Below are 26059 nucleotides of genomic sequence, written 5' to 3' on the forward strand. Positions count from 1 at the left end.
TATAACGAATTTATTGAACTTAAAATTTTGGCATTAGTGAGATATGCACACGATGAGGAATAGACATTAAGTGCGCTTATGACGTTATGTCTCCATTTTCCTTTTAAAATTATGTCATATTTTCATGCGTGTGCATCGGATGTCTCCGTCGTATAACAAAATAAGTTGCAGCAGGGAATAGCTTACGCATTTACTTAGCTGTCCATCAACGTTTTCCTCATTCTGCAAGTTGGTGCACAAAAATAGAATAGATATAATTACATAAAAGGAAATATAAACAAACGAATAAGTGGGAATTATAACATCATCGGCTTGCCCATGCATTGTATGTTCATGAAGATGATGAAGACAATCACGTATAGAATTGCATAATATTGTTCTTCCTTGTCAGATTTTTAAGGAATATTTAAAATGTTTTTTTTTGGTCTGATTTTGCTCTATTTGTTCATATCATAATATCTTCAGCCTGGTGTACCCGTTCAAAACTGCAAGGTGGCGCTGTGGCTTAGCGGTTAAAGCGCCTGTCTAGTAAACAGGAGATCCCCGGTTCAAATCCGGGCAGTGCCTTTTTGTTCTATTTTGTCATTCTCTCTTAATTATTTTCTTTCGCTTACTCTCACCCCTCCCCCTCTGTCAGAGAGAAAATTTATGTAATTCCTCTTAATTCGATTAACCAAATTTCAATTTTCATATAATAAAATATATAGATTTTTTGCTACGTATTTACTTAATGGAATGAAAACTGAATAATACCATATACGAGGGCTTAGGACAGGTAGGCAAATTAAAATGAATATTCATAAAGTGGACGGATAAAGACAATCAAATTTCAACAACCCGGGTTTTATAAATGTATAAAACATTGGATAAGCCCATCATTGTCAAGATCAAACTCTCATAAAGAAATAAAATTGTCTTCAATATGATTATAAAGTAATGTGTCAAATTTGACAAACCACATTCAATCTGTTTTAGATTCAATGATTTTATTAATTATTAGTGTTCACAAGCGCAGCGGCGTTGTGGCTTAGCGGTTAAAGCGCCTGTCTTGTAAACAGGAGATCCCCGGTTCAAATCCGGGCAGCGCTTCTTATTTTTTAATTTTCTCTAGTCTCTCTCTATCTCTCTCAGGGCCCTGGGAACATTTTTTTTCCGGAGGGTCCTGAATAAATTTGAAAATCAAAAAGAAAAGAAAGAAAAAAAAGGTTTTCACAACAAAATGGAGGTCAAATTGGTACCCGAGGAAAAAAGAAAAAAAATAAATAAAACGATATCACTACAAAATCACGGTCATTTTGGTTCCGTTTTTCATTTTTTTTTTTTATACATCTTCCAGAATACCTGGTGGTGCTGCTTATGGAGAATAATGCACGCAGCACTCACAATGAAATTCATTTGTTTCAATTTCTCGTGTTTGTTATTTGAAAATTGACTCCTAATTTTGGGAAAGCTAAATTGGAAGATAGGAAGATTTTATGCATTGATGTTATATTATGTCAATCGTCAATTTTATTCACAGCGGCGCTGTGGCTTAGCGTTTAAAGCGCCTGTCTTGTAAACAGGAGATCCCCGGTTCAAATCCGGGCAGTGCCTTTTTTTTCTGTTTCGTTCCCCCATCTCTCTCTTCTCTTAAGGACCCCATTGGAAATAAGCCATCTCGGCTTTCATGGGCAATCCTGTCAAGGTATACACTACTGTTCATATTTTCATGTACTTCCTGCAGCCCAACTATAGATGACATTCCGATGGAAAAAAATAAATCTATTCATCTGGTCTTACTTTGATTGAAACAGAGGACAGTTTCACGTCCGATCCGGGGCGCTTCTTCAGCTCTTCTGAAGAAGAGCTGAAGATGACAGATGACATTGTTTCAAACTCTTTGTGAATATTTATCACTGACTTTGGGAGGAATTAATATTAAATATTTACTTACTTTGGGAGGAATAAATCGGAATCTTTGAAGGATGTAGTATACATGATTATATAGTAAAGAATTTAATTTGATTCATCTTAATTTGATTAATTCAATTTCCCTTTTGCACAGAAAATATAGGCATATAATTTTGTATTTTATGTGATACAGTGGTAGAATAAAAAAAAATAAAATAAAAACAATATGCAACAAAGCCTACAGTATATAGGCAAACAGACACAATCATGATCAATTAGGTGAGTAATGAAGCCGCCTGATTGTATCAAACTTCCGTCGGATAAGCCATTGAATGGTCATGATCGAAATTTCATCAAGAAGTTAAATTAACGTCTGCTTATTCATCAGTATGGATATAAAGAAATGATTTCAAAATTTGAAATCCACATCAAACCCTCCTTTGATTCAATCATTTCAGCAATATTATCGTCGGTTTCAATCGCAGCGGCGCTGTGGCTTAGCGGTTAAAGCGCCTGTCTAGTAAACAGGAGATCCCCGGTTCAAATCCGGGCAGTGCCTCTATATCTTAAATTTGTCATTCTCTCTCTTTATTTTCTCCCCCCCCCCCCCTCTTTCTCTCTCTTCCTCCCTCTCTCGTTTCCTCTAAGATTGATTTGATGTCCATAGATAATATCGTTTTCAACTGCTTGTTTTATTTTTCAACGACTTGTTTTGGGGAGTAACTCAGAAGTCATGGATAGTACACTTGCTATAGTCATGACAGTAAAAATTTAATTGTTCTTAATTTTATAGTTTCTAAATTCGAAAGGTTCAACCTCAATTTGCGAAGAAAATGTAAGGCTATATTGTACATGTTGTATATTTAAAATGTTTGATCCTCGTTCAAATCCGGCAGTGCCTCTTTATACTTTTTGTATTTTGTGGTCTCTCTCTCTCTCTCTTTCCTCTATAACTTCTAAGCTTGATGTCCATGTAGATAATATTTTTTTCATATGCTTGTTAGTTCATTTTAATTTTGAATATTCAAACGACTTGTTTTGGGGAGGAGTAACTCATCATGAAAATTTCAATAAAAATCATATAATTTATAGCTTTTGTTAATATGAAAATTAAGCAGAGAGTTCATATTTGAAAATCTAAGTTCAACCCGTGTTAAATTCTTTAATCTAATTTTTAAACATTCGCAAACGAAGTGGCGCTGTGGCTTAGCGGTTAAAGCGCCTGTCTAGTAAACAGGAGATCCCCGGTTCAAATCCGGCAGTGCCTCTTTATTTTGTTTTTCGATCTCATTTTCTTAAATTTTAACTAGAATATTTAAGCGACTCGTTTTGGGGAGGAGTAAATCATCATGAAAAATTTCATTAAAAATGATATAAATTATAGTATTTGCTAATACATGTAATATGAAAATGAAGCAAGGATTTCATATTAGAAAATCTAAGTTCATTAATTTCATTAAGTGATTTTAAATGTAAACAGTTGAAGTGGCGCTGTGGCTTAGCGGTTAAAGCGCCTGTCTAGTAAACAGAGATCCCCGGTTCAAGTCCGGGCAGTGCCTTTTTATTCTTATTTTAGACTTCGACCACTCCCCCTTCTCTTCCTTTCTCTCTCTTTTCCCCTCAGCTTAATATCCACGTAGATACTATTGTTTTTCAACTGCTTGTTTATTTATCTTAATTTTGAATATTTAAGTGACTTGTTTGGGAAGAGTAATTATGTGCACTACAGTCAACAAAATTAATTGCTCTTGATTTCAGAGTTCTCATTTCGATTGGTTTAATCTCCATTTTTCACAGAAAATATAAGCCTATATATATCTATGGCAGATCCAGGATTTTCAACGAAAAAAATGGAGGGCGTTTTTGTACAGGAACGTTTTGACAAGCGCACAAAAAAATCACTACTGAATCTAGATCATTTTGTTCGAAGCAAAAAAAAATGGTTCACTTGCGATTTTGTAGTGCCTCTCAAAGGGGTGGTTGGGGGACACGGAGCGATGCACCCCTTCCTGGATACGCCACTGGTCCTACATACTTTTATCAAATCTAAATATTGGATAAAGAAAAATGAAAAATATCACATGCAATTAAGACAACAGGTACAAGGTCAATCTAGGAATAATCAAGTGAACGAAACCATGGAAAGTGAAATTGCTTGTATCAAGTCGGATATAAGCCCATAACTTGTCATGATCATTTTTTTTTAAGAAATTATAAATTGAATTTCTAGTTATCTTATCAATATGGAATTGAAGAAATGAATTTCAAATTTGAAAATCCTCAGCTGGATTCAATGGGTTTTTGAGTAATGATTAAAGTTCTTAGTCGCAGTGGCGCGTGGCTTAGCGGTTAAAGCGCCTGTCTTGTAAACAGGAGATCCCCGGTTCAAATCCGGGCAGTGCCTCTTTATTCTGTTTTTTCTCTCTTCCTCTCTCTCTTTCCTCTAAGCTTTGTGTCCATGTAGATAATAATGTTTGCAATGCTCGTTAATTCATTTTAATTTTGAATATTTAAACGACTTGTGAGGAGGAGTAACTCATCATGAAAATTTCAATATAGAAATCAATATAATTTATAGCTTTTGTTTATATGAAAATAAAGCAGAGAGTTCATATTTGAAAATCTAAGTTCAACCCGTGTTAAATTCTTTGATCTAATTAAGTATAATTTTAAACTTTCGAAGTGGCGCTGTTGTTTAGCGGTTAACTTCAAAAAAAAATTAATCTAATTTCTAGCTTTGACGGTCAATATGAAGATAAAGCAATTTCTAGCTTTTGTCAATATGAAAATAAAGCAAAGGGTTCATATAAAAAAATATCTAAGTTCAACCCGTATTAAATTCATTAAACTAATTAAGTAAATATGAACTTACACAAATGAAGTGGCGCTGCGGCTTAGCGGTAAAAGCGCCTGTCTTGTAAACAGGAGATCCCCGGTTCAAATCCGGGCAGTGCCTTTTTTAATTTCACCCCCCTCTCTCTCTCTCTTTATTTATCTTCTCCTTCACTTTTTCTCTCACCCCCTCTCTCTCCGAGCCCCCTCCCTCCCCTCTCTGCGGAATATGCATATTATTTTTTTAAACTTCTTATTTGTTGATGTTTGAATATTTGACAACTAATTTTTGGAGGAGTAAAATATAAGTGATAAAGTTTACATGATATATAGGGAAATTGATCTCACTTATTTCATTTCATTGAATTTCCGTTTTTCCATTTACTAAAAAACATAAAGTACTTAATGACGTAAAATGAGAAAATATATCACATGTATATAATCGCCAATTTCAGGCAGCAACATTGATCAAGTGAACTGTTTTTAAATAAAGACTTCACAAATAGAAAGTGCCCCTAAGCATGCTCAGTGTTAATAAATCATTACAAAATTGTCATGATCAAAAGTTCATTAAAATGAATCCGTATAATTTCTAATTTTTGTTGATTTGGAAATTAATCAAAGAGTTCATATTTGAAAAATCAACGTTCAACCCGTCTTAAATTCATCAATTTAACTAAATAATTATGAGCATTTCCAATCGCATCGGCGCTGTGGCTTAGCGGTTAAAGCGCCTGTCTTGTAAACAGGAGATCCCTGGTTCAAATCCGGGCAGCGCCTCTTTATTCTTGTTTTGTCTTTGATCTCATTGTTTTAAATGCCTGTTAATTCATTTCAACTTTGAATATTTAAACGACTTGTTTTGGGGAGGAATAACTCATCATGAATATTTCATCAAAAATTAATATAATTTCTAGCTTTTGTCAATGAAAATAAATGAAAATGATGCAAAGGGTTCATATTTGAAAATCTAATTAAGTAAATAGGAACTTACACAAACGAATTGGCGCTGTGGCTTAGCGGTTAAAGCGCCTGTCTAGTAAACAGGAGATCCCCGGTTCAAATCCGGGCAGTGCCTTTTTAATTCTTATTTTGTCTTTTGATCTCATTGTTTTAAATGCCTGTTAATTCATTCTAACTTTGAATATTTAAACGACATGTTTTGGGGAGGAGTAACTCATCATGAATATTTCATCAAAAATTAATATAATTTCTAGCTTTTGTCAATGAAAATAAATGAAAATGATGCAAAGGGTTCATCTTTGAAAATCTAATTAAGTAAATAGGAACTTACACAAACGAATTGGCGCTGTGGCTTAGCGGTTAAAGCGCCTGTCTAGTAAACAGGAGATCCCCGGTTCAAATCCGGGCAGTGCCTTTTTTATTCTTATTTTGTCCTTCGACCCCACCCCCTTCTCTTCATTTCTCTCTCTCTTTTTCTCTCAGCTTAGTATCCATATAGATACTATTTGGGTTTTTTTTTCAACTGCTTGTTTATTCATCTTAATTTTGAATATTAAATGACTTGTTGGGGGGAAGAGTAATTTGCGCTACAGTCAAGACAACAAAATTAATTGTTCTTAATTTCATAGTTCTCATTTCGATTAGTTTAATCTCTATTTTTTCACAGAAAATATAAGCCTATATATCCATGGCGGATCCAGTATTTTAACGAAAAATGGAGGGGGGCGTTTTTGTACAGGAACATTTTGACAAGCACACAAAAAAGTTTTTACTACTGAATCTAGGTAGTTTTGTTCCAAGCAAAATTTGACAAGCAAAAAAAGGTTCACTTGCGATTTCTTTTTTTTTGGTGCCTCCCAAGGGGGTTGGGAGGCCACGGACCAATGTGCCCCTTCCTGGATACGCCACTGGTCCTACATACTTTTATCATATCTAAAATGGTTGATAATGAAAATTGATAAAATATCACATGCAATTAATACAACAGGTACAAGGTCAATCTAATAAATATTCAAGTGGACTGCTTGTATCGAACTGAAACCATGGAAACTGAAACTGATTGAATCAAGTCGGATATAAGCCCATAACCTGTCATGATCATTTTTTTAGAAAGAAATTAGATATTAATTTCTAATTATTTATCAATATGGAAATGAAGAAATTATTTCAAATTTAAAAATCCTCAGCTGGATTCAATATTTTTTTTAAGTAATAATTACAATTCATAGTCGAAGTGGCGCTGTGGCTTAGCGGTTAAAGCGCCTGTCTTGTAAACAGGAGATCCCCGGTTCAAATCCGGGCAGTGCCTTTTTTTATCTTCTCCTTCACTTTTTATCTCACCCCCCTCTGTCTCTCCGAATCCCCTCCCTCCCCTTTCAGCGGAATAAGCATGTATATATTTTTTCAACTTCTTTTTTTTCTGTTTGAATATTTGACAACTATTTTTTGGAGGAGTAAAATAAAAGTAATGAAGTTCACATGTGATGCAATGGGGAATTCAATTGATTTCTCTTATTTCATTTGATTGAATTTCCGTTTTTCCATTTATTAAGAAAAATTATAAAGTACTTAATGATGTAAAATGAGAAAAGAAATCACATGTATATAATCGCCAATTTCAGGCAGTAACATTGGTCAAGTGGACTGTTTTTTAAATAAAGACTTCACAAATAGAAAGTGCCCCTAAGGCATGTTCAGTATTAATAAATTATTACAAAATTGTCATGATCAAAAGTTCATTAAAATGAATCCGTATAATTTCTATTTTTTGTCGATTTAGAAATTAAAAAAAGAGTTCATATTTGAAAAATCAACGTTCAACTCGTGTTAAATATATTAATTTGATTGAATAATTATTAGCATTTCCAATCGCACCGGCGCTGTGGCTTAGCGGTTAAAGCGCCTGTCTTGTAAACAGGAGATCCCTGGTTCAAATCCGGGCAGTGCCTCTTTATTCTTATTTTGTCTTTTGATCTCATTGTTTTAAATGCTTGTTAATTCAATTTAACTTTGAATATTTAAACGACTTGTTTTGGGGAGGAGTAACTCATCATGAAAATTTCTTTAAAAATTAATATAATTTCTAGCTTTTGTCAATGAAAATGAATGAAAATGAAGCAAAGGGTTCATATTTGAAAATCTAAGTTCAACCCGTGTTAAATTCATTAATCTAATTAAGTAAATATGAACTTACACAAACGAAGTGGTGCTGTGGCTTAGCGGTTAAAGCGCCTGTCTAGTAAACAGGAGATCCCCGGTTCAAATCCGGGCAGTGCCTTTTTATTCTTATTTTGTCCTTCAACATGTTCAACCCCCCCCCCCCTTCTTCTCCTTTCTCCCTCTTTTCCTCCCAGCCTGATATCCATATTAATACTATTGCTTTACAATTGCTTGTTTATTCGTTTTAATTTTGAATATCTAAACGACTTCTTTTGGGAGGAGCAACTCAGAAGTTATAAAGGATATACATGTAATGCGCAACATTCAAGACAATTTCGATTATAGTTCAATCTCCATTTCTTCCAAAGAAAATTTAAGCCTATATCCATGGCGGATCCAGGATTTTCAACGAAAAAATGGAGGGGCGTTTTTGTACAGGAACGTTTTGACAAGCAAAAAAAAATGTTTTCACTACCGAATCTAGGTCATTTTGTTCGAAGCAAAATTTGACAAGCAAAAAAGGGGGTTCACTTGCGAGTTTGTAGTGCCTCTCAAGGGTGGGGGGGGACACGAGCCGAATGTGCCCCCACCTGGATCCACCACTGGTCTTATATATTTTTTCGTATTTGGAATTTTTGACAATGAAAAGTGATAAAATATCACATGCAATTAATACAACATGTACAAGGTCAATCAGGTGAATAATCAAGTGGACTTCTTGCATCGAACTGAAACCATGGATGGAAACTGAACTGCTTGTATCAAGTTGGATATTAAGTCCATGGATCGTCATAGTCGAAATTTCAAAAAGAAATTAAATTGATTTCTAGTAATTTATCAATATGGAAATGAAGAAAATAATGATTTCAAATGTGAAAATCCTCAGCGGGATTCAATGGGTTTTTTATTAAGTAATAATTAAAGTTCATAGTCGCGGCGGCGCTGTGGCTTAGCGGTTAAAGCGCCTGTCTTGTAAACAGGAGATCCCTGGTTCAAATCCGGGCAGTGCCTTTTTTAATGTCGTCTTCTCTCTCTCTTTATTTATCTTCTCCTTCACTTTTTCTCTCACCCCCTCCTCTTTCTCCGAGCCCCCTCCCTCCCCTCTCTGCGGAATATGCATATTATTTTTTTCAACTTCTTATTTGTTGATGTTTGAATATTTGACAACTAATTTTTGGAGGAGTAAAATATAAGTGATAAAGTTTACATGATATATAGGGAAATTGATCTCACTTATTTCATTTCATTGAATTTCCGTTTTTCCATTTACTAAAAAACATAAAGTACTTAATGACGTAAAATGGGAAAATATATCACATGTATATAATCGCCAATTTCAGGCAGTAACATTGATCAAGTGGACTGTTTTTAAAAAAAAGACTTCACAAATAGAAAGTGCCCCTATAAGCATGTTCAATGTTAATAAATCATTACAAAATTGTCATGTTCAAAAGTTCATTCAAATGAATCCGTATAATTTCTGATTTTTATCGATTTGAAAATTAATCAAATAGTTCATATTTGAAAATTAACGTTCAACCCGTGTTAAATTCATTAATTTAACTAACTAATTATGAGCTTTTCCAAGCGCATCGGCGCTGTGGCTTAGCGGTTAAAGCGGTTGTCTTGTAAACAGGAGATCCCCGGTTCAAATCCGGGCAGTGCCTTTTCATTTATTTTAGACTTCGACCCCCTCCCCTTCTCTTCCTTTTTCTCTCTTTTCCCTCAGCTTAATATACACGTAGACACTACTGTTTTTTAACTGCTCATTTATTCATCTTAATTTGGAATAGTTAAATGCTTGTTTGGGGAAGAGTAATCATGGTAATTATGTGCACTACAGTCAAGACAGCAAAATTAATTGTTCTTAATTTCATAGTTCTCATTCCGATTAGTTTAATCTCCATTTTTTTCACAGAAAATATAAGCTATATCCATGGCGGATCCAGGATTTTCAACGAAAAAGTGGAGGGGGGTATACAGGACATTTTGACAAGCACACACACAAAAAATCACGACCTAATCTAGGTCATTTTGTTCCAAGCAAAAAAAAGGGTCCACTTGCTGTTTGTTTGTGCCTCTCAAAGGGCGGGGGGGAACGGGCCAGATGTCCCCCTTCCTAGATACGCCACTGGCCCTACATACTTTTATCGTATTTAAAATGTTGGATAATGAAAAATGATAAAATATGACTGTGTGCAATTAATACAACAGGTACAAGGTCAACCTGGTGAATAATAAAATGGACTTCTTGCATCGAACTGAAACCACGGATGGAAACTGAATTGCTTGTATCAAGTTGGATAAGTCCATGGGTTGTCATTATCGAAATTTCAAAAAGAAATTAAATTGATTTCTAGTTATTTATCAGTATGGAAATGAAGAAATGATTTCAAACTTGACAAAAAATCCTGTTCCATTCAATGTTATTTTTTTAAGTAATAACTTACGTTCATAGTCGCAGCGGCGCTGTGGCTTAGGGGTTAAAGCGCCTGTCTCGTAAACAGGAGATCCCCGGTTCAAATCCGGGCAGTGCCTTTTTTATTTCGTCCTCTCCCCCACTCTCTCTCTCTCTCTCTCTCTCTATCTTTCCTTCACTTTTTTTCTCACCCCCCTCTCTTTCCGAGTCCCCTCCCTCCCCTTTCAGCGGAATAAGCATATTGTATTTTTTTCTGTTTGAATATTTGACAACTATTTTTTGGAGGAGTAAAATAAAAGTAATAAAATTCACGTGATGCAATGGGAAATTCAATTGATTTCCCTTATTTCATTCGATTGAATTCCGTTTTCCATTTATTAAAAAAAAACCATATAAAGTGTTTATTGATGTAAAATGAGGAAAGAAATCACATGTAAATAATAGCCAGTTTCAGGCAGTAACATTGATCAAGTGAACTGTTTTTAAATAAAGACTTCAAAAATAGAAAGTGCCCCTAAGAAAGTTCAGTATAAATAGATTATTACAAAATTGTCATGATCAAAAGTTCATTAAAATGAATCCGTATAATTTCTATTTTTTGTAGATTTGGAAATTAATCAAAGAGTACATGTTTGAAAAATGAACGTTCAACCCGTGTTAAATTCATTAATCTAAGTAAATATGCACTTACATGAACGAAGTGGCGCTGTGGCTTAGCGGTTAAAGCGCCTGTCTTGTAAACAGGAGATCCCCGGTTCAAATCCGGGCAGTGCCTTTCTTTTTTCCTCCTCTCTTTCTCCCTCTCTTTCTCTTCCACTTTTTCTTTCACCACCCCCCTTCTCTCTCCCCGTTCCCTCCTGTTCCCTCAGCGCAATGTAATTTTTTTTTAAGGCTTAAGTTTTATTATTGACAACCGTTTGGAGAAATTCATTTGAAATAAACGTGATGCGGTGAGGAGTTTATTTCTCTCTCTCTCCCTCTCTTGATTAACTTTCGTTTTGTCCATTAAAAACATATGGTAAAATTGATAAAATATGAAATGAAAAAAGTATCACATGTAATCGCCAACATCAGGTAGTAACATTGATCACATGGACTGTTAGAAAAAGACTTCACAATTTATGTTCCTGAGTATATGTTTTGTATTCATAGATTATTGCTAACTTGGGTTAGAAAAGCCCATAACTGTCATGATCGAAAATTTCGTTAGAATGAATCTAAATTCTACTTTTTTGTCGAAATGGAAATAAAGGAAACAAAAAAGTTCAACCGTCTTTAAAGTCATTAATTCAATTAAGTTATTTCCAACTTACTAAAAGAAGTGGCGCTGTGGCTTAGCGGTTAAAGCGCCTGTCTTGTAAACAGGAGATCCCCGGTTCAAATCCGGGCAGTGCCTTCTTTTTTGTTTCGGGGTAGTTCATTTTCTTTCATTTTCATGAAAAAAATATGGATTTGAATTGTACCTGATGATTTTTTTTTTTAATCCTGGTTCCGCCCCTGGGTAAGCCCATAAATTGTTGGTTTGCATTCGTTTATCAACAAGCAGTTGGTCTGCTATTCAGATACTGACTCTATACCATAATGGGCTTAACTCATTTGGTCTATCATCGATTTGGTCTAATTGCCGTTTGATCTTCACTAGACTCGGTCTAATAACCACCAAATCTAGTTTCACCTCGTCAATTTTGTTCATAAACAGTTTTTATTTTACCACAAGACTAGACGGTGCACTGTAAAAACTGTGGTGTTAAAACTGACACCAATTGGTGTTAATAGAGGACAACACCCTGAGGTGTTGAAATTACACCCTAAGGCAGGGGTTCTCAAACTTGTTCTTTGAAGGGCCAGATTAGACTCCAAGTAAACCTGAAAGGGCCAGGGTGAAGTGGATACTTAAAAAAAAATGTGCGCGAAGTGCAAAGATCCTTCCGGTCGGGGTCCTAGATGCTCTCTTGTGCAATCTTGCCCTTATTTTTGGAGCATTCAATCCAACAAATTTGTAACAGTTTCATATGTTTTGACTGTCATTACTTTTATTATGGTTAGGTCTAACATGGATACCCAATGTAATATTTCATATTGTGACTTAAAAATTATTTTGAAAAACCCAGAAGGGTATCGCGGGCCGGATTGAGGAGCTCCAAGGGCCGGATCCGGCCCGCGGGCCGTAGTTTGAGAACCTCTGCCCTAAGGATTGAACATAGCACCAAAGAGTGTAAATGTAACAACCAAGGGTGTTTAAATAACACCTATAGGTGTAAAACTAACACCACCAATTTAACACCGGTGTTAAATAATTGGTGTGGTCCTCTATGTACACCGGTTAACACCACAGTTTTTGCTGTGTATTATTAAGTTGACATTAGACCAAAGGGTAAGTAGACGAAATGGTTGTATAAGTATATGAATAAGGATTGCACCGTGTGGGATGAGTCCAAATGGTAATTAAGTGACAATTTACTAAATTTTCATGATCGAAATTTCATTCATTCATTCATTCATACCTTCGTTCATTCATTCATTCTTACCTTCATTCATTCACAGATACAATTATTACTTCCGTTTCACAACATTAAATATGAATTCATACAACATCAACTTGTCATAAATGATCATAGATGTACGAAAATGGAAATGAAATAATATTTAAAAATGATTTTTTTTTTCACAATTTACAGTCCCAATAGTCCCAATTCATTTCATGTTTACTGCTGGCACTGATTTAGTTTATTATCAACGCTTACATTCGTAGCGGCGCTGTGGCTTAGCGGTTAAAGCGCCTGTCTAGTAAACAGGAGATCCCCGGTTCAAATCCGGGCAGTGCCTATTTTATTTGGTGATGCCGCTTTTTGTATTTGTTTTGAAGCTTAATGAAATATTAGTCTCCAATAATGATCATCATCTCTTTCTCAATTTTTTTTTACTCCGATTCTTCCTTTTTAGAAGAGGAATTACAAAGATGCGCGGAATGTGATTATTTCAAAGCTGAATTATTGAATGTTAGAGATCATTATTACTCCAAGTTATTCTAAACCAACAAATATAATAACCGGAATTTCTAATCCTTTTGCCCTCACTGAAATGACTTTTGGGTGTACGTGCGATATAACCATTTCCCAGATGACAAAAAAAAAATTGTTGTCATTATTTTCATCTTTTTCAAGTCTAATATTTTCATTCTAACTTTGTGCTCCTCTTAAGTTGTATGCGTCCGTGTGAAAATCGCCGTCGATCTCCCATTCAAAGCATCGCCTGTAATAGCAGGCTTCCGTCGCTCTGTTATCTCAAGATGGGAAAACTAATAATGGCGCTCACATATCCTTGTTTATGTGTAAAGAATGGAAGTAATGAAAATGTTTATGCACACCCTCGGGGAGTTATTTTGAATGACAGGGCAAACAAAGGCGCTCTGTGCGTGCGCGTTCGCGCGAGATAAATAGCGCATTCACGATCAACGGATCGAGTAATATCGCAAGCGACGCGCACAAGGGGGAGTTAAAGAGGGGGGCTTTAAGCTCGTAAAGTCAACAACAAATTGTAAGCTGGGTTTCTTTCCCGCCCTTTTTTTAAGTGGAAGTTTCATTTGGGGAGGTGAATGGAGATGGAAGGTTGGCTATAAATGGAGAAGGATGTTTAGTTTGACAAAGCGTGCGACCGGGCAGGTTCCATGTACTATGCTAGTTCTTTCATCCGAGATATGTTATTTATCATGCTCAAGTAGATAGCATAGAAATAACATGGACCGACGTGGTATGTCAGTGCGATTGGCTGCCAATCAAATAATAAAAATTGATCTATTTATGAAAGAGATTTAATCATAACGTATTGAGAGGGTATATATGGACATATGGGATGGTAATTTAACAGTAGAAATGTGGAATCAAGGGATACTAGTAGAAGGGAATAGACAGCATCACGTCCATTCTCCCAACATCTTAATATGGATAAACGAACAAATATCATCTTATTTGTTTTGTCATACTTAGGCCTACCTTACACTCGTTGTCTTTTTGCATCAAATACATGTAATATCTTATGAGAGTCTAAGACTGAAAATTGTGTGCATATAAGATATATAATAGAAAGTATTTGGGACACTGCAGTGGCCTAATGAGCAAAAAAAAATTGAGGGGACTTAATACAGCGTAACGCGTAAAATTTTGATGTAAAAAAGTTGCAAGCGAGCGAAATGACTGAGCAAAATTTCTGACACCTTTTAGTACAAAAATCCAAGTTTGTGATAGATTTTGACATAGAATTCAGAAAATGATATATTTCATCATTATCCCTGGCAAGAGCCAGTGGCCACTGTTTATCAAAGCTGTTAACCGTCTTGAGACATCAGCAAATGTAGAAAACCATAATCACGTGATTCCTTTTCACCAATCACACAACAATAATAAGATATAATTCCATTCTGTTCTTTGAAATAGCATTCTAGAAATGCTTTTATCTGTTTATAAACGCACATCAAGTGGTACTAATTTGTATAAAGTAATGAGATGTAATTTCAGTTGACCGGAAATGATGGCGATGTTTGGATAAGTTTGCTCGAGTAGGCCCACATTAAGAGTTGTACCGAAAAGCTGTCATTTGGGGGAAAGATCAACAATATCTATTTGGGTTAATACGAACCGTCAACAAAATGTAAAATAATGGGTTTCTGCGAGAATAAGAAAAATATGACTCATCCTTGTACTGTGTGCGATCTGTTCATGAGACCTGTTGGGTGTAATTCTCCATGCTGTGATCGGGCGAAGCGCCCCTGGGTGGGGACCCTGGATCATATAGGTGATGCCGTCTACAAAATGTTTGGCCAACAATTGGTTAAAAAATCTATCCAACAATCTATCCAAAATCTATCCAAAAATCAATCTATCCAAAAATCTGTCCACACAACAATTGGTTAGAAAATCTATACAACTCTGACTACCCAGAATTGGATAAAGTTTTAACCAGTTGTTGTGTGGACGCCAAGATATTAATCGATCTACATTACCCTAGCATCTTAACAGTTCCTCGATCACAAAATATTATCATATTGGTATGGGAATAGATAAAGCTGGGAGGGGGCATCAAACAACCGAATAATCGGGTCTGAAAATATTGATGAAAGATTGCTGATTAGGTAACATGTTTTGATAAAATTTCAAGCGGAATGCATTCCATTTTTAAACATCAAGTCGATTTTTTTCTATATAATGTATAAACAAAATCTTATAATGACGAGAAGACAATAGACTGCGAACTCCCCCTTTGCACCCTTTTGCTAATAATTATTTTTTCTATCTCTTCCTTAAAATAAACATAATATTGAAGTTTGAGTACCATAATAACTGGACTTTTAATTTGTAATACTAGCATGTCAACCAGAGTAAAAACAATACATACAAATGGTGGGAGTGACATATTTCAAATTTGAAATCGCAGAAACAGTGCATCCCGACCTTCCTCCGTGCTACACGTCAAAAACTGTTTGGTCATATCCGATGAGGGTTTAACAGCAGAGGACCACTTCGGTCGTCTTACACCGGTGGTAAATTCGTGGTGTTCGTTCAACACTCGATGGTAATATTACACCATCTCGATTGGTCTTTTAATACTGATTGATCTGTTAACACTCTATGGTGTAATCTTAACACCTTGTGGCCTTACAGTCTTCAACGGATAACAACTGGTGCACTGCAAAAACGCCGGTGTTAATTTAACACCAGCCTGGTATCTATATCGGTCCACACAAGAGAGGTGTGAAACAACACCAGTTTGGCGTTAGGCTAACACAAATTTGGCATTTAAGAAACACTGGTTAGTCAATATCGGTTAGATTCTTAACTGGTGTTGTTTCAACGCCTCTCTGGTGTAGACCGATAATAGATACCAAGCTGGTGTTGAACTAACACCGATGTTTTTTTAAGTGTGTCCGTTTAACATCAAAGTTTTTCGAGTGTAGGCCTATAAGTAAGCAGGAGACCTAAGATAGGCGAAGTGCATTCCATGGTAAAGCAGGTCAAAGTCAAAGACCAATGGCCTCCTATCCCAATTTCGACCTGAGTTTGAAACAAGAACTTTCACCATGGTAATCACGGTATAAATCATCGCATAGTGCTCGTTAGAGGTCCGCATCTCGTGTCCATGGATGCACGTCGTTAGGCGCTACGTCATCAATCGCATACGGGTTATTTCTTACCTGGAATGTTATCTCGGCAATCTCCAGTGCGTCCCATGGCGTATTATAGATTCAAAGACGGACATTAGACTTCATCGTGGTCGTCATATTAAAAGAAGATTAATCTTCTTTTGGAATAATCACCGATGACGGCTTGTTGAAATATATCGGTAATTTGATCCTCACGCCACACAAGATTGTGATTTATCATGTTCGTCTCTTTTAGAAAATTCAATTCTAAAGAAATAATCAATAATTCTTTCCTCTGTATATAGCCAGTGAACCTGCAAATTGATTTGCCCCCAAAAGGAAAAATATAGAAATCAGAAGGAGGGGGATAAAACTTCTTACTCTATATATCCCTACAAAACTTACAACACTGAGATAAGCTTATTCAGGATTCGTCTTCCATTACATCCCCACACCGATAATCAACTCTGTTCATCAGTTCATGCTGATGTTCCGTCGGTTTTGAAGACCCCCCCTAAAAACGATATAGAGTAACAGGAATATATATCTATCTATCTATCTATATATATATTTTTTTTTTGGGGGGGGGGCATAATTTGCAAAATCCTCCTTTTATATCAATTTCCAAGGCCGTATTTTGGAATAAGGGTTAACTTAGGCCGTGGTCCAACTCCCTATTCTAACTCTGTGCTAAAATTATGGGAATCCGAAAATGTTAGTTAACTGCTCTTTCACCAGCAGTTCATGTTGAAGAAAACTGATTCAGTTGTTATTCCCAGGTAGTTATAGGAAAGACCTGAGTAACAGATGGGCTGGTAAATCGAGAATGTTTTTCGTCAAAAAAGTGCCACGATTTGCAAGGCCATAGTTAAACCACAACTTTAAACCAGAGTTAAATTTAATCCCGAGTTCATATTACAGACCCAAGGATTTTTTTTCGTCATTATATTCTGGCTTTCTTCCTTCATGCTTGTTGGATGCCATCTCTATAGCATCTCCTCGCCAAACGAACGAGTTTCCAAACCCTTTTTCTCCCTCCGATTTTGTACATCACTCAGCCTTGCCTGTACTGCATGCCCATTTATTATTCCATTTTCTCATTGTATTTGATAAATCATATCATTCACTGCATACTTCGCTACCTCCCTGTCTGTTTAATCAAATTTGTTTTTCGAATGTGGTGTTGAAAAATTGGCTAGAGAGATACGATCGGAAAAATCTTTCGTTAACTCCAGAAGCCCCCTCCGTGACTTGAGAATATTTGAGATTCCGGGGAATGCTACTTCGGTTTATTGTTTAAAAGGTATTGAATAAAGCGGTGACGAAAAATAAAACTTTTACTCTGACCTAAGAAATTATTAAAAAAAAACTAGAAATAAAAAAATACATGGTCAGTGTCATTATATAGCAAACAAAACTTCATTCTGTGTACGGGGGGGGGGGGGGCGGGGGTTCAGAGAGAGTTTATATCTTAATGATAATTTTTTTTATTTAATTCGGATGCGATTCACAACTCAAATTTTTAAATAAGATTTACATTTTATGCTTTTCACACCATTTTAGCTGTGGTAGGAAATGTATGGTTTTATTTAATTTGACGACGACGATGATGATCTATCTCCTTTGTCCGGTATGTTTAATACACCTAAATAGTTCGGTAGCCATTAGCCAACTCAACGATTGTCATCGCTGAATCTGTCCGAATCAGAGTAATGACCATTTTTGGGGTCAGAGGTCAGGTTTGCTGTCAGGTCAAATTGATGTCCTCGAAGTCTTCATCATCATCTTCTTCTTGACTCTGTTCATACGTTCTGTCCTCTTCTCTGAATGGGTTTCATTGAAAGATCGATTTATAATTATCTTTTGATTCGACATTTCAAAGTGACTCTTGTGTATCGGTAATACTTTGGTCATATTTGTTCTACGGCGGCAGTAAGGCGAGTCGAAAACAGCCGTTTTCTTCATTTTTATTCAAGCCACCTTATGTAGCTGGTACAAAAAAATGTTTAAAACGGTTTTTTTCGACTCGCCGTACGGCCGCCGTAGAACAAATGTGACCAAGGTATAAGACTTACATGTATTTTTTTTCATAGTTATTAGCAAACATGATTATCAGCCCCCTCCCCTTCTCGTGAGTTCTAGCTTTACATAAACGGCCGTTTTTTCCTATTGATTCATTTTTATACATCGCGCTAGTAGTACTTGACAAATTCTTTCTTTTTTGTTGTTGATAATTTCGATGTACGATAAAGCTACCGCATCGACGAACTTTCTTGCTCAAGGGAAAAATTGGTGTGCTGTCCAGAATCGAACCCCGGACTTTCATAAGGAGAGTCAAGCGACCCAAGTGGCCACGGTGCATCCACCTGACCATTAATTTGCGATGTAAACGCCCTCTTGTGAAATTCGCTACAGATAGAACAAAATTGACCGCAATATCATGAGGATAAGACATAATCAATTCATTGTGTTGAAATTTATTTTCAAACCAAATTTTCATTTGACATGCATTATAGTCTATTAAAAAGGAAGGGAGTAGTTCAAAACCAAGTGATGCTTTTGAAAAGAGACTCAACTTGGTTTAGCAGCCTTGATGGTGTTAGACGAATTGAGAATGAGATCATAATCATCTGCCTTGCAAACAGACCACTACATATCGTGTTATACCGTACAACGGCTCGGCCGGCTGACGAAAACTTCGAAATACATGTAGTTACCAGCGTGACTCCTAATGAAAAATCGATGCCTATTTTCCTTGATTTTAATTTAGAGGCTTTAAAAGAAAACGGTTCGGGGATTCGTCTTAAATGTTAGCCTCGGATACCTCCCTGTGGATTTCATTCTTCATTAGATCGAAGAAGGATTAGGGTAATGTTTACAATCAATTTCCTATGAGTTAGCCACATGAATGTTAAATAGAGCTTCAAAAATCAATCATCTTTGTAGACTTAAAAAATCTAGCTCTTTCAGTCAGATTCAGAACATGTTTCGTGAAGGATAATTCTAAATTACTTGGCAGATTTAATAGAATTTCTTTTGGTTACTATGAGGTACGTAAGAGACTAATGAAAAACATGGAAATGTTTATTTACTTATGTTATTTTGATATTTTATTCATGTTATGTATATAGTCCTATTATGATTACATGACTTTTTATATAGAACTATTGAGAAATACAATAAATATTACAAAATTATTATGATTACATGAATGAACAAAGTCCCTCTATTAAAGAAATTAAAGAGAAAAGGCTGTTTCATTATTGATTCCTTTGAACTTTTTAACCCATTTCAAGATTTAAAAATGTTCTTCCGAGGTTGTTCGAGGATTCTAATCAATTTAAGCTATTTTTGTGAGTGACTTTCCTTTAAATAACATGGTAACGTAAGTAGATTATTGTTGATAGTTTTTCTCAGAAAGAAAAGCGTCAGAAAATAATAGATGGGGATTTCTGGTAAGAGAAAGAGAGGGGGCGTGGTGATTAAGGAAAGAGAAAAAAACTAACTGCATGATGAGATAACGAAATGAGAAATAGAGTTTCATCATCGGTGTAATAATCTGCTCCGACCTCGAAGTGATCGGTTCGAATCCATTTAATAGTTGTTCATCGAATGAAAGCGTCTTCTAATAATAATTGGTTTGGATTTATTTTGAATAGATAGGCTACATAAGATGCTTTGAAAACAAACGGTAAACACGGACGGGTCTCTACAAACACTCTCCAACAATGGACCACATTTTTGCCGCCGGAGGCAATAGAGATTTTGACACCATATTCCGATCCAATTTCTCTTCAGCGCCCAGCACATGGGGATACCAGATCCCCTTTTTTTTCCCGAACGGAGGGGGTCAATGGAAATCCTGAGAAGTGGTACCCATTCATTCTCCGGCGCCCCCATCAAAAACACTCACCAGCAATTACTTCTGATCGTGCTCCGCCACACAAAACTGCTTTAAAAGCAGAAAGGGAAAAGAAAAGGTGGAATAAAACCTTCTCAATACCTCCAGAATCCCCTCACGAATATCAAACGCTTTTATTGTTCGAAGAATTCGTATTGTGCTTCTTCTGAACACAAGCGATGGAAAGGTTTTAACGCGCTTTGCGCATTCACTTCGTTCGAAACAGATGAGTTTGAATAAAAATCGCCAACATATACAATGAATTCAATAGGTCGGACTACACAAAAGGGCAAATGATGAAACGGACTTAGCGCGCTGTATGTCCATCAAATACTAGTCAAATCGATAAAAGAAGGAGGGAGGTGAAAGATCGCTCCACAAAAGTACAATTAATCCAATCAAAGAAATACTATTGAGAAAAGAGATAACTTTGATAGGTATTTAGGCGATCGACGAGACTCCGTCGATAATGATTATTGTAAGCGACTTTATTTTGCAAGCCAGATCACGGGAGAGTAGAGAAAAGTTGATCTAGCTGTGTATTTAAAGCCAAGGTACCATTAAACCAAACCACTGTTTAATTGTAATAATTTTTTTGTAGTGGGTAGAATGAAAATGATATACGATCTCGGGTAGAAAGGTGTGTAAATAGCACCGAAGGTGTGAAATATTCTGGCTATAATAGCATGTGAGAAGTCATAAGAGATTAGTGCACGACTTCTTTTAAAAGTGAAAAGAATATCATTATCTTTATCTCATTTCCACTACTCTAATGCTACTTTGGACAGATTCTTCACGTATGCAGGTGTATATTAGAGGATGAAAGGAATCGAATTTGGAACGGAATGGGAGCGGGGTGATAAGAGGATACAAACGTCCTTTGGATGGGGGAGGGGACAAGAAAGGGAGAGAGAGTGAGAGACTTGCACACACATGGAGACAGATAATATAGACAAAATACGAGGCATAGATGGAAGAAGAGACCGGGGTTGGACAAAAAGAAAGAGACATAAAAAATATTGATAAAAATAACAATAAAAGAAATAAAGGGATCAACGACTGCTACATTATTTATGGTTATTGTTCAACTTGAGAAACTGTAATGAAATTGATTTTTAATCGAGTCATTGTTCATGAGAGGATTTTCCACACCTTGGTATGTTCAGTGTTTCCACTTTGATGGAAATTTCCCGAATTCCCCAGAAATCCGGATCATTTCCAGGTAATTTTCGGGAAATAAAAAACCCAGGAAATTCCGGGTAATCCGAAACCGTTAAACAATTAAACGTAGTAACTTTCAATATTCATGTTATATTTAAAGAATTGTTTGCCTCATAATTATGTAGCTCAAAATCTTCTGCTAGCGCTCCGAGCTCAAATTTCGTTCATAACAAAAAGACTAAATTTCTTGAGTATATATGATTTGGGATTCAGTTTTGGAAAAAATGGTTTTGATCTGTGGAAACACTGGGTAGGTCGTTTGATGTTATTCCTTTCATTTTTTTACGAGGGTTGGATGATATTCTTTAATTCTTATTAATATCAAAGTGGTTTCAAAATTCGTCAAATAAAATTTTAAGGTGACATAGGCCTACGGGAATATGCTCTCTAAGTATTGACTTTGCATTAATTTTCAAGACCGCAATTTCTTTGTTAATTGTTTCCAACAATTTACTGAGATATTAATGACTATTCTTCATGCAAACAAAAAAACTCCGTCTAATTAATACATATCACAATTCCGTAACATCTTGTGTAAAACACCGTCCTGAGTAATTGGATATGACTCATGCACTCGACTCAAGAGGCCGGTTTCAAAAGACATTTTGTTCAGACTCCCCGACTGTAATCAGCCGAAAGAAACAATCGGCATTATGTTACTTTTATCTCCCCCAATATCTGAAATTCAAGAATGTTAAAAACCTTGGAAATTTTTTAATCTAATGAAACATCGGGTGAGTTGATCCAATGGGCAATCTTCCGTGATCCGTATGTTTCGTCTGTGCTTGTCAATGTATGAAGAATTCTGTTTATTCTGAACAAAGTGGCGCTCCCCGCGAGACCACCGCTCGTGCTGAGGTTATCCAAGGTCACATTGCGTAATGGATTGACGTTGCCATGGCGACGATTGTTCCAATATATTGCTTCTGATATCTGTTTGATAGCACGTCACAAAGAAAAGTTGATAGAATCTAAATCTGTTTTCCCCAGAGGGACAAAGAAATAATTGGACTACTCTTTAGCAGATTGGGGCGAGGAAGGACAACCTTCTTCGGCGTCGTGTTGTCCTTGTTTGGTATTTAGATTCTCATTGGAATTGTTTCCGAAAACATGGCCGAACAGAGCGGCAAGAATTAATTTGCGAATAAATGACATTAAGTAAACCCAGAAATACCCTATGGACCTGAATTCAAATTGAATTCCGATCCTTTTGAAGGTTGTGAATGATAATATTCTCTATTAACTTCATTTCTGTTTCGTTTGTCAGAGAAAATGTGTTGCGTGGAATTATGTTAGTGCTGAAGAAGAAATTTGTATTTTGTTTGTCAAAAAAGATGTGTTGTGTTAGTGATGATGATGAAGAAGAAGAAGAGGAGGAGAAGAAGAAGAAGAAGAGGAGGAGGAAGAGAAGAAGAAAGAGAAAGAAGAAGAATAAAGAAAAAGAAGGAGATGGAAGATGTTGATGGTGGTGATCAACGCGTGATGATGGCGTGGTCTTACGCTGTGACGTGAAGTCCCCTCCCGAAATTTTGAAAATTTTCATTTTTTACAGAAATTTTTAATAAAAATGGCATGACAAGCTCGGTCGCTTCGCTCCTTCGCTTTCGAGTTTCTTCGAGAAAAATATTTGTGTCCCCCAAACCCAGAAGAAAAAATCTGCGTACGGTCATTGATAATACTGATGAATAGGATGATGACATTTTTATAATGAGGAAAATATGTAGGACAAGCTGTGAGCTGTAATATCGAGGATGATGATACTTAATGATTATGTCATATGCAATACATCATTGTTTTAGGTTTTTTTCTGTTGGAAATTAATTTGATGTTATTGCTAATTTCGACTGTGTGGTTGTTATGATGTTGTCGATGATTGTTGACGCTGTTGCGGCTGCTGCTGCTACTGCTGATGATGATTATGATTAGTATGGTGTGTATAACATCTGATAACCAGCTGTCGATCCCCAAGAAATTCAACTGTTGATCTCTGTCTCTCTCTGTCTCTAATCATGATAATGATGCTTAATTTCGTCAATAATTGATAATTGATCATAATTTTCATAATGCCAGAACCAGTGCCCTGTAGTATTGACGCATCTAACAATTGGCGAAATAATGAGCATTTTCCCAACAATAATTAGTGGCGATTGTGATAGATGTGAAAGAAAGGAAATCAAATTTCAGATGAGTTGACGCCTTTGAAGGCCTGCCGCGCGCTGGAAAATTTTAGGGGCTATTTGAGAACTGAGGCTCATTAAAATCAAGAAATGATAATAAAAGAAAGATTGTAAGGGAAGGTATAGGACAAAAAAAAGATGGAGGGAAAGGAAACGGATCATTCAAAGAGGGAAAGGGATATAACAGAGACGGTTATAAGAAAAAGTTAAGAAATGGAAATATGTTTATTCATGTCATTGGATGAGAAGAAGAGCAAAGTTTAATGATAGAGGCAAAATATATATTTTTAGTGCAAGAAGAGGGAGGGATGAAAGAAAGGGGAAGGGTGTGAAATAGGAATTTGGAAAATCGGGTAAATTGCGGGTTGGTCATATTGGATCTTTGGACTTCTTTTCCTCGCCGAACTGGACCACAAGTAATTTATGCTAAAATAGACTTTATGTATTTCCTTCTTCTTAATTTGCTCCACAAGGACGTGGAATCACATAAGCTGGAAGATTAAAACCCGCCTTCTTTAAAGCTAAACAAATTATTTATGTTCCCCAGGCTGCCAATTTATTTCCTTGAATAGAGAATGAGCAAGAAGGAATCCCCCAAATCTCGCAATCAAAGCACTGTCGCGCGAAATGGGATGCTTGGTGTGGTCTATTTGGGGCTGTAACAATTGCAAACTGTTTTGATCTGGGTTTATTTCATTAATATCGAATTTTACGATGACTGATCTTTACGTGCGGCATCCTGCCGAGCTTCTTAAAAACATTATTCATTTCATCGATTTCATTTTCACACTTGCACAGCGTGTGGAAGGATTACTCCCTCCTTTTCCATAGCAAATGGCAGTAATTGCTAATGAACTTTTCAAATATGCCATTTATACCGTATATTCTTTTTAAATGTTAATAATTTGATAAAAATGTGGAGAAATCATATTTTCAGAGTTACTTGAAATATACTGAAGATCGGATTATGTGCATGCGTGGGGGAGAAACACCCCTAGATATCATGTAAACATTAATTGCGGGGACATTTTAAATGGCGAAGAAATGAACACGAAAAAGGAGAAGAAAAATTACGAGAAGGGAAAGAGGAAAAGGGAAGAATGCAAAGCAAAACACATGATAACCAAGAAGTACGAGGAGGAAGAGGAGGAGGAGAAAGAAGAGAGCTGGGATGAAAGAAAAGAATTGTTATTATCGAGAGATTTTCACCGTTTTCACAAACAAGAAGCACCCTCTTCTCTGCTCTACATACATGACATAATGATTCTCTCTGCTCTACATAATAATTGCCCCTCATTACATCACATCAATTTTTTAAACTGGTGCCCGTATAGATCCCCCATCAAAATATAATTACGTTGATAAGTACTTCTAAAATTTTGAAAATACTTAATTTCGGGGTCATTTGGGTGGTTAACATTTGGTCAGACTCCCCTACCCTTCGCGGTCCCCCATTCGATGTTGGTCAGGTGACACCCTGTTTTCGTAGCTCATTCTTTTCCTTTTGAACGCGGAAAATAGTTGATCTGGGCTTTTTCACACCTCTTTGTGAATAGAAAGGGGAAGGTGTTAAAGAAATTATCATAAGAACCCTTTCTTTGGGCTCTCTTCTCACTCTCCCGACAACAAAACATTTTATTATTGCTATCACCGATCGAGACACACACGCTATGTAATTGCTGAAGCACTTAAGGGGCCTAGCCAGAATCATGGAATAGGTCCATGCTAGAATTAAGGGGGACCCTTTTCATTGTGAAAATGAAATAAAATGCATCAAATACTGAGAGATTGTGTACACGTCACATATACCTGGGCAAACATTTTGCATCCTGCTTGCAAAATTATGATTTAAAGGGGAAGTTTACCCTGACAAAAAGTTTATTGTAAAAATAGCAGAAAAACTAATAAAAAATATTGCCGAAGGTTTGAGAAAAATTCATCAAATAATTAAAAAGTTATTAGAATTTCAATTATTTGATTTGTGACGTCATATGCGAGCAGCATTCTACATAGCGAATGGTAAAAAATAAAAGAAATTTCATTTTCTCAGAAAATTAAAAATGGTTTTCATTGTACCTTTTATATATCAATAGACAAATCATTTCACACCCGGTTATGAATAGAAAACAAAATTAAGTCATCAGGAACCATAAAAAATTTGAAATTCATGCATTTTATATTACATAATACATCGGGCAACTGCTCGTTTATGACGTCACAAATCAAAAACTTTGAACTCTAATAACTTTCTTACTTTTTAACGGATTTTCCTCAAACCTTCACCAATATTTTTTACTAATTTTTCTGCTATTTTTACAACAAAGTTTTTTTCAGGGTGAACTTCCCCTTTAAGACATTCT

At 36.0% G+C, this 26059-nt stretch overlaps 20 non-coding genes across 20 annotated transcripts; all 20 read left to right on the forward strand.

The window, feature by feature from the left end:
• The first annotated feature begins 494 nt into the window (after nucleotides 1-494).
• Nucleotides 495-567, forward strand: TRNAT-AGU. The gene has a single exon. It is a non-coding gene; the product is annotated as a tRNA-Thr (tRNA).
• A 449-nt stretch (nucleotides 568-1016) lies between these two features.
• On the forward strand, nucleotides 1017-1089 carry TRNAT-UGU. The gene has a single exon. It is a non-coding gene; the product is annotated as a tRNA-Thr (tRNA).
• A 431-nt stretch (nucleotides 1090-1520) lies between these two features.
• Nucleotides 1521-1593, forward strand: TRNAT-UGU. Its single transcript has one exon. It is a non-coding gene; the product is annotated as a tRNA-Thr (tRNA).
• A 783-nt stretch (nucleotides 1594-2376) lies between these two features.
• TRNAT-AGU lies at nucleotides 2377-2449 on the forward strand. The gene has a single exon. It is a non-coding gene; the product is annotated as a tRNA-Thr (tRNA).
• Nucleotides 2450-3085: 636 nt separating this feature from the next.
• Nucleotides 3086-3157, forward strand: TRNAT-AGU. The gene has a single exon. It is a non-coding gene; the product is annotated as a tRNA-Thr (tRNA).
• A 220-nt stretch (nucleotides 3158-3377) lies between these two features.
• TRNAT-AGU lies at nucleotides 3378-3449 on the forward strand. Its single transcript has one exon. It is a non-coding gene; the product is annotated as a tRNA-Thr (tRNA).
• Nucleotides 3450-4222: 773 nt separating this feature from the next.
• Nucleotides 4223-4294, forward strand: TRNAT-UGU. The gene has a single exon. It is a non-coding gene; the product is annotated as a tRNA-Thr (tRNA).
• A 479-nt stretch (nucleotides 4295-4773) lies between these two features.
• TRNAT-UGU lies at nucleotides 4774-4846 on the forward strand. The gene has a single exon. It is a non-coding gene; the product is annotated as a tRNA-Thr (tRNA).
• Nucleotides 4847-5429: 583 nt separating this feature from the next.
• Nucleotides 5430-5502, forward strand: TRNAT-UGU. Its single transcript has one exon. It is a non-coding gene; the product is annotated as a tRNA-Thr (tRNA).
• A 225-nt stretch (nucleotides 5503-5727) lies between these two features.
• On the forward strand, nucleotides 5728-5800 carry TRNAT-AGU. Its single transcript has one exon. It is a non-coding gene; the product is annotated as a tRNA-Thr (tRNA).
• Nucleotides 5801-6027: 227 nt separating this feature from the next.
• Nucleotides 6028-6100, forward strand: TRNAT-AGU. Its single transcript has one exon. It is a non-coding gene; the product is annotated as a tRNA-Thr (tRNA).
• Nucleotides 6101-6921: 821 nt separating this feature from the next.
• Nucleotides 6922-6994, forward strand: TRNAT-UGU. Its single transcript has one exon. It is a non-coding gene; the product is annotated as a tRNA-Thr (tRNA).
• Nucleotides 6995-7561: 567 nt separating this feature from the next.
• TRNAT-UGU lies at nucleotides 7562-7634 on the forward strand. The gene has a single exon. It is a non-coding gene; the product is annotated as a tRNA-Thr (tRNA).
• Nucleotides 7635-7890: 256 nt separating this feature from the next.
• On the forward strand, nucleotides 7891-7963 carry TRNAT-AGU. Its single transcript has one exon. It is a non-coding gene; the product is annotated as a tRNA-Thr (tRNA).
• Nucleotides 7964-8783: 820 nt separating this feature from the next.
• TRNAT-UGU lies at nucleotides 8784-8856 on the forward strand. The gene has a single exon. It is a non-coding gene; the product is annotated as a tRNA-Thr (tRNA).
• Nucleotides 8857-9439: 583 nt separating this feature from the next.
• TRNAT-UGU lies at nucleotides 9440-9512 on the forward strand. The gene has a single exon. It is a non-coding gene; the product is annotated as a tRNA-Thr (tRNA).
• Nucleotides 9513-10310: 798 nt separating this feature from the next.
• On the forward strand, nucleotides 10311-10383 carry TRNAT-CGU. Its single transcript has one exon. It is a non-coding gene; the product is annotated as a tRNA-Thr (tRNA).
• A 583-nt stretch (nucleotides 10384-10966) lies between these two features.
• On the forward strand, nucleotides 10967-11039 carry TRNAT-UGU. The gene has a single exon. It is a non-coding gene; the product is annotated as a tRNA-Thr (tRNA).
• A 548-nt stretch (nucleotides 11040-11587) lies between these two features.
• Nucleotides 11588-11660, forward strand: TRNAT-UGU. Its single transcript has one exon. It is a non-coding gene; the product is annotated as a tRNA-Thr (tRNA).
• Nucleotides 11661-13017: 1357 nt separating this feature from the next.
• Nucleotides 13018-13090, forward strand: TRNAT-AGU. The gene has a single exon. It is a non-coding gene; the product is annotated as a tRNA-Thr (tRNA).
• Nucleotides 13091-26059: the final 12969 nt, after the last annotated feature.

The sequence above is a fragment of the Lytechinus variegatus genome, chromosome 4 (genome assembly GCF_018143015.1).
Source record: "Lytechinus variegatus isolate NC3 chromosome 4, Lvar_3.0, whole genome shotgun sequence".
NCBI lineage: Eukaryota > Metazoa > Echinodermata > Echinoidea > Temnopleuroida > Toxopneustidae > Lytechinus > Lytechinus variegatus.